The sequence below is a fragment of the Cynocephalus volans genome, chromosome 7 (genome assembly GCF_027409185.1).
Source record: "Cynocephalus volans isolate mCynVol1 chromosome 7, mCynVol1.pri, whole genome shotgun sequence".
Taxonomy (NCBI): Eukaryota; Metazoa; Chordata; class Mammalia; order Dermoptera; family Cynocephalidae; genus Cynocephalus; species Cynocephalus volans.
The window spans coordinates 143,460,115-143,467,390 of record NC_084466.1 but is presented as its reverse complement, the minus strand read 5'-3'; the positions used below and the strand labels follow the sequence as shown (position 1 = coordinate 143,467,390).

Genomic DNA, 7,276 nt, shown 5'->3' with positions numbered 1-7,276 from the left:
TCAAAGAAAACAACCTTGGTTGCACACAGCCATGAGCCAATGGGGCACGCTCCCCCCCACCCTGCCCTTCGCACCAAACCTTCTTTATTCTTCACCAGACCAGATAGCAATAGGGTGACTTTGTCCTCCTGAGTGGCACCACATTCCACAAAGGGGCCGTTGCTATTTGCCACTGTGGGAGAGAAAGCCCGTTGCGGCCGTCCCCCTCCGGAGCCCCATTTCTTTCCCTGCAGTCCTCCAGCTGCTCCTGGTTCAAGCCGCTGCCTGCCCTGGCTAATAATGCCTTGTCACGCAGTGACAGAATTATGGTCTCACACTGGTTTCACATGTCACAAATAATTGCACTCATTGCGCATCATATTGAAGTTGTCAGGACTCTCTTACGCCTATAATTTGTGTGAGTTGATCATACTTTGGTAAATCAGCAGGTCACGACCTGTGCCCTTTAGCCCCAGTGGCTGGCTGAGAATGACCTACAAATCTTGTGACAGGGACAACAGAGAGGGTATGAACTGTTCAATTGCTTGTGTCTGTCAACTGCCAGGGAGAAAGCCCGTGGCTCCTTCCTCTTGCCGAGGCTTTGAACGAGCTAGTGCAGCGCCCCATGCCATTCCGTCTTAATTCCTGCACATCTGGTATTTTTCCCCCTTGATTTTTTTACGTACTTTTGGATATTTCTAATTTTTTTTTTCTTTACCACAAGACATTTTGGTGCCAAACCCAAGTGTCTTTCTTCCATGTGTTTTAAATAAAAACCTCCAGCGTCTGTGATAAAGTGACTAGACCTCACTCTCTGCGTCCCGCCTGACCCAATAGTGCACAGCGCGATGGTTAAATCCTGCTGGCAGCTTTATGAGCTCCTTTGCTAACACTTTATTGGGTAACATGTTCACCAACAGTGTTCCCGAGCCTTTGTTTTCATTAAGGTACAACATGTACCATCAAGTTGCATTTAATTCACTGCTTCGTATTTCATACATAATATCACTGACCAAGGCCTTCAGTGTCTAATGCTGGAAAGGAGGTAATGAAGTTTGAGCTGCTTTTATTACCCTGTTTCTTCAATAACTGGCTTCGAAAAGAGTCAGTGGAAAAGAAGTGAGATGACCACGTTCTGACCAGAAGGATGCTCTGCAGATACGCTGGAGTGAAGTCAAGAATCAAATGGCTTTACGTAGGTGCGTCTCCTGGGAAGCTGGTGCAAGTCAGGTTCACAGAGACTGGCTAGCCTCCTCCCGGGTTTAAGAGAAGAAGACAGTGTCAGTATGTACACGGATGTCTACCATGTGGCTTCCCACTACTTGGCAAGCTACCCCACTTCCACAGAGAAGCACCAATGGGTTTGCAATTCTGAAGGCAGATGGCAATATCTGACTGCCCATCCTGAGATGCCAGCAGGTGAGGATGCCACTTGTTGGAGCAATAGCAGGTGCAAGGGCAATGGATGAAATGGAAACCAAACGAGCCCGCCACTTCCCACCCTACAAGGTATGTGCATTGAATTTCTGAAGTCATCAACTGAAGGCACACGAGCTAAGGCACACAAACAAACTGCGCTTAGTTGCTACGAAGGACACAAAGCCAAGTTGTTCAACTGCTTTGGTTCCTTTCCTCCTCACCTCTTCTGGTTCATAGGCACAGATGCATGGTGATTCTCAGCAATGGAAAGGCATTTCATTTTCGATGCGATTTACAAACAGCTAATCACCAGGTTAGGGAAGGGAGCGGGGTGGGAAAGGGGGTGGGGGGAGAAAATGTAATGTCTGAGGAACATTTGTAAACCTCCAAAAGCCCCACCTGCAAGGCAAGTTCAGTGCTGACATGGATGATTACGGGCTCTAGGTTTACCTTTCAACTCTGTTTGCTGAAAGACTTTGCTGGAAAAGGCAGACAGATGGAACTCAAATCACAGCACCACCACTATCTAGCTTGGTGACCTTGGCAAGTTATCTTGACTCTCTGGGTCTCAGTTTCCCCACCTGAAACATCCCTAGCACATCGGAAGTACTGAGTATATCTTAATTTTTTTCTTAGTCTAGGCTCCTGTTTGTGAGCAAAGTAGCCTGATAGCTAACTTAAGCAGAAAGGAATTTATAAGGAAGCTGTTGGGTAGTTTACAGAACCTACAGGAAGGCTGGAGAGCTATGATGGAAAATGAGCCGGAACAAAGGGAGGGCAGAGAGCAAGGAACATAGTTGAAGTCAGACCTTGGGCATGGTCTGGGTGTGATGCTACCCTTGGCACCACCACCAGCAGCCATTTGGTGCCACCACTATACTTCTCTATGAGCCTCTGCTTCTCTCTTTGCAGAGTCAAAGACCCACGCAGCACCTGACTGGCCAACTCCAGCTCACATGGTCACAGCTGACCTGCTGGAGGATGGGAAGAAAGAACATTCTGTAGAGACCTTGAAAGATGCTCACCACGGACAGTGAAATTCTTAGCCAAGTATTCTATTCATTCGCATTCTTTGCACGGGGCTGGGGGCAGGAGGAGTTCAGGCTACAGGTTTCACTCACAACCACTTGAATACAGTACATTCTTTTGCTATTCAATAAAGTGGAGGGAAGAACCCGCATCCAAGCAGCCTGATTGGCTTGTCCAAAGTCACACAGTGTTATGTCCAAGTGTATGTACGCGCATGTACTGTTTGGAATGAAAACACACACATCAGTTTCTGTTCAGTTGTGTCCATAACTAGCACATGGAGTGACTAGGGGGAAATTCAGGGTAAAGAGTAAAGCTATGGCTTCCCATAGGAGCAGTGAACACTGGCTACCAAGGGCAAAGTCATTCTTGACATCCACATGTGTCACTGGTGAGACAGAGCTTTAAAGAAGTACCTTGGCTGGTGAAGCAAGATGGAGACACAGTCAAATCTGTGGATAAAGAGAGAATGAAAAATGTGTCTGGAAAATTCAGTCACACACACTGTTATCAAGCAGTTATGTTCTAGGCACTAGGCTAAGGGCTTTGGTGGCATTATTTTACTTAACATTTAAAATAAATCAATGAGCTCTGTGTCGAGCTGCAGATGCAGGTCTGTGTTCCGCAGAATGGGGTTTGTTAAGGTTGTCAAGAATAAGGCCTACTTTAAGAGATACCAAGTGAAATTTAGAAGACAAGAGGGTAAAACTGATTACTATGCTAGGAAACGCCTGGTGATCCAGGATAAAAATAAGTATAGCATGCCCAAATACAGGATGATAGTTTGTGGAACTAACAGAGATATCATTTGTCCGATTGCTTGTGCCCGTGTAGAAGAGGATATGGTAGTCTGCGCAGCTTATGCACACGAACTAACAAAATATGGTGTGAAAGTTGGCCTGAAAAATTATTGTACTGGCATGTTGCTGGCCCGCAGGCTTCTCAACAGGTTCAGCATGGACAAGATCAATCAAGGCCAGGTGGAGGTGACTGGAGATGAATACAATGTGGAAAGCACCGATGGTCAACCCAGTGCTGTCACCTGCTACATGGATGCAGGCCTTGCCAGAACTACCATCTGCAATAAAGCTTTTGGGGCCCTTGAAGCATGGAGGTTTGTCTGTCCCTCACAGTACCAAATGATTCCCTGGGTATGATTCTGAGAGGAAGGAATTGAATGCAGAAATACATTGGAAACACCTCATGGGTCAGAACGTTGCAGATTGTATGTGTTACTTAACAGAAGAAGATGAAGATGCTCATAAGAAATAATTCTCACAATCCATAAAGAACGTGAATCCAGACATGATGGAGGAGAGGTATAAGAAAATTCGTGCTGCTGTACGAGAGAATCCAGTCTATGAGAAGAAGCCCAAGGAAGAAGTTAAAAAGAAGAGATGGAACTGTCCCCAAATGTCCCTTGCCCGGAAGAAAGATCGGGTAACTCAAAAGAAGGCAAGCTTCCTCAGAGCTCAGGAGAGTGCTGCTGAGAAGCAAACCAAATAATTTTCTATGAGAGTTTTTCAAATAAAGACACAGTAAACTTATTGACTAAGCAATTAAAAAAAAAACAAATACAACAAAATAAAATAAATCGATGAGCTGTTTTTTATTATTCCCATTTTACAAATGAGAAAATTAAGGCTCCAGAGGCTGAGGGTATGTGGAATAACCTGGACACAGCACAAAAGCTGAGCCTTGGAGCTTTGCCTTCAAAGCAGGATGTACCCACAGATGTCTCTGGGTGGCGGCAGCATATAATAAAGGACACTAGAATCCCAGGGCACAATATCATGGATACTTAAGAAATGCCTGGTGATCTCATAATCTCAAAACCGGTATTGTTTGGGCTGAGGGATCAAGAGACAAAGAGCTGAGGAATATTTTATGATCTGGAAACTTTCAGTTCCTTTAATATGAAAATGCTCGACATAAAGTATTAAAGATGTAAGGATTCAGAGGTTGCAGGAGGCCAAAGAAGATTAAGAGATTCTTTCTCCCAAATGAAGCGCATAGGGTATCCATTATGGGGCATGAGGATTTCCCTTCCCCTCCCCCACCCTCTCCACTTAATAGGGAAAACGCTGAAAACTTTGAAGAAATGCGTTCTTTGTTCTTTAAGTTCCATGATTAATTAGGTAAAAGCCACGTTTCAAAACGTTTCGTCATTTATTTGTAATTCTCCCCAGAGCGTGTACAGTAACTTGGCTCAGAACACAGAGATTACATTGCAAATGCTACTCATATGCTGAAACTTTTTATGTTTCCTTCTCTTCCCTTCTCTGCTTTCCTCTATGACACTTGAGTCGAAGCACAAAGCTGGATTTCAATCAGAGAGCACACACTGCTTTGTATGGATTTCCCTGGGCTGTTGGGAACCCGGTAAGGTGGACTGCAACTGGAAACAGCCGGCAGACAGCCTTGTCCCACGCATGAATGGAACCTCCAGGGTTGCTCTAACCCAGTATGTCTGTGCCAGTCAAGCAAAGATGTGCATTTGCTTCAAGTCCTTCATCTCTTTACCTCCATCTACATCCCCTTCCTCAGGGGTAGCCCCCAAGTGTAAGCTGTGAGCAATGTAGTAGACTGGCAAACATGTGGAATCCAACTGTGGGGTCTGACTCAATTTTACAGAAATTGCTTATCTATAAAAAAGGGATAACAGCAGTCTCTAAGGTCCATTGGGTCAATTGTGGGATTAAATATGATCTAGCACAGTGCTTCATTTGGAATGTGCTTTCTATGAATGCTCACTATTATTTTCATTATTCTCAGTTTGGCCCAACTCTTAACCCCGAACACACACTCACGTACACACACACTCCTGGGTTGGGTGACTTAGGACGGTGCTGGGAGGAGCGAGCTTGAATCTGTGCAGAGAAATGGGATCAATCTGACAAGTTCCAAGGTGTAAGCAATCTGCGTCACACGTGCACACACAAGGCCTCGAGGTACAAGGTTCCCAAAGGACATTTTCTGACTCCAGGGCAGAGACTGTCCCCTCTTGTCTTCGATTGCACTCCCTGACTCACTACTGAGGCAGCCCCTCACTTTGGGAAATCTTTGCTTCCCTTCACTTTTGCCAAAAAGAATACTTGTCCTCCCAAGCTCAGATCAGATGCTGCCACCTCTTGCAGTCCTTGGTTTGCCATCAGAGCCCATTGGACACTTTTGTCACTCTTTAGGATGGACTGTATGTGGTCAAGGCTGAGGCCCAGTCTCAGTAAGCTTCATCTGCCTGGGGCTTAGAAGTGTATTGAATTGAATCACTAGGTGTATCAGTTTGCTAGGGCTGCCATAACAAGGTACCACAAAGTGGGTGGGCTTAAACACCAGAAATTTATTGTCTCCCAGTTCTGGAGTGTAAAAGTCCAAGATCAAGGCATTGGCAAGGGTTGATTCCTTCTGAGGCTGTGAGAGAGAATCTGTCCTATGCTTCTCCTCGAGCTTCTGGTGATTTGCTGGCAATTTTGGGTGTTCATTTGCTTGCAAAAGCATCACCCCTACCTCCGCCTTCATCTTCACGTGGTGTACTCCCTGTGTGGGTGTCTCTGTGTCCAAATTTTGCCTTTTTATAATGACACAATTATTTTTGGATTTGGGCCCACCCTAATGACCTCATCTTAACTTGATCACCTGAAAATATCCTATTTCAAAAAGGGCCAGAACACATTCACAGGTACCAGGGATTAAGACATCACATCTTTTTTTTTTTTTCCCAGCCGGGACAAGGTGGACAACACAGTCCAACCCATAACACGAGGAGTGGGTGGGGAACAGAACTAAGGAGTCAGAGGGTAGCTCAGGGCTCCACGGGTTCATTCTGCTTCTAATTATAGCAGGAGCAAGGCAACCAAGAATTCTGGGAGAGGAACATTCATGGTAACACCCTAGTCTGTCTTTGCCATCAAACTCAGATTGTTCTGGACTAGTGGGTCTCAAGCCCAGCTGCCATGTTGGAATCACCTGTAAGTCCTAAAGACAAAATAAAACAAAACCAAACAAGGATGCTTGAGTGGGGAAGACAGGGTCAGTGGGACACAGGCATCATTTTTTTTTTTAAGGTGCAGCCAGGGTGGAGATCTACCGTCCTAGACTAAACACACAAACAGCCCATGTGGTTTTCCCTGGTCTTGCCCAAGAGGCATTTCTTGTTTGGGGGCTTACAGTGTTACTCAGGATGTTTATATGACTCTTAAAAAATTAAACTAACCTCTTACATAGAATTCTATTAAAAAAATATAGAATGTTAAAATTCTCCAGATGGTTGAGATTAAGGAAAAAATAGACTCTCTCCTAAAATATGCAGCCATTGCCCTATTCTTTGGCTACTTTTGGTAGGATCAACTGTTGTCCTACCAAAGTCTAGCAAAGTTGTAAATACTTTGAGATTTAAGAAGGAAAGATTGCACATGCCATAAAGACACCACTGCTGGCTATTCCCATGGTGGCCAGAATGATATTCCAGGCTTATACTCAATCTGGCTGGCTGGTTCAGCATGGACATGGTATTATTGGTGTCCTGTGTTTTGACTGGAGAGATGAGCTGGTGTATGAGGAATACGCAGACCTGGAGAGAAGTGAGCAATCTGTGGGCCCAGGTTTTTGGTAGAAAAGACATCAGGACCACTGGCAATAATAACAGCAGCTAACACTTACACGCATACGTTGAGCATCTGATAGTTATGGGAGCAAGTCCTTACGATTGCTAAATTTTTATGCCAATTTTCTAGCTGCCAAAATTCAATTTTGAATATTCGGCTACTTGAGTGCCTGCATTCTTCTCTGTTTTAGAAATACGAATACAAAGCAGGTTTTTGAAAATTTTTTATTTTGGATATTTTTTTTT

The 7,276-nt window shown here is 44.7% G+C and overlaps 1 pseudogene; it reads left to right on the top strand.

Moving 5' to 3' along the window:
- The first annotated feature begins 3,021 nt into the window (after window positions 1-3,021).
- LOC134381798 (large ribosomal subunit protein uL18-like) lies at window positions 3,022-3,917 on the top strand (annotated as a pseudogene).
- The last annotated feature ends 3,359 nt before the right edge of the window (window positions 3,918-7,276 follow it).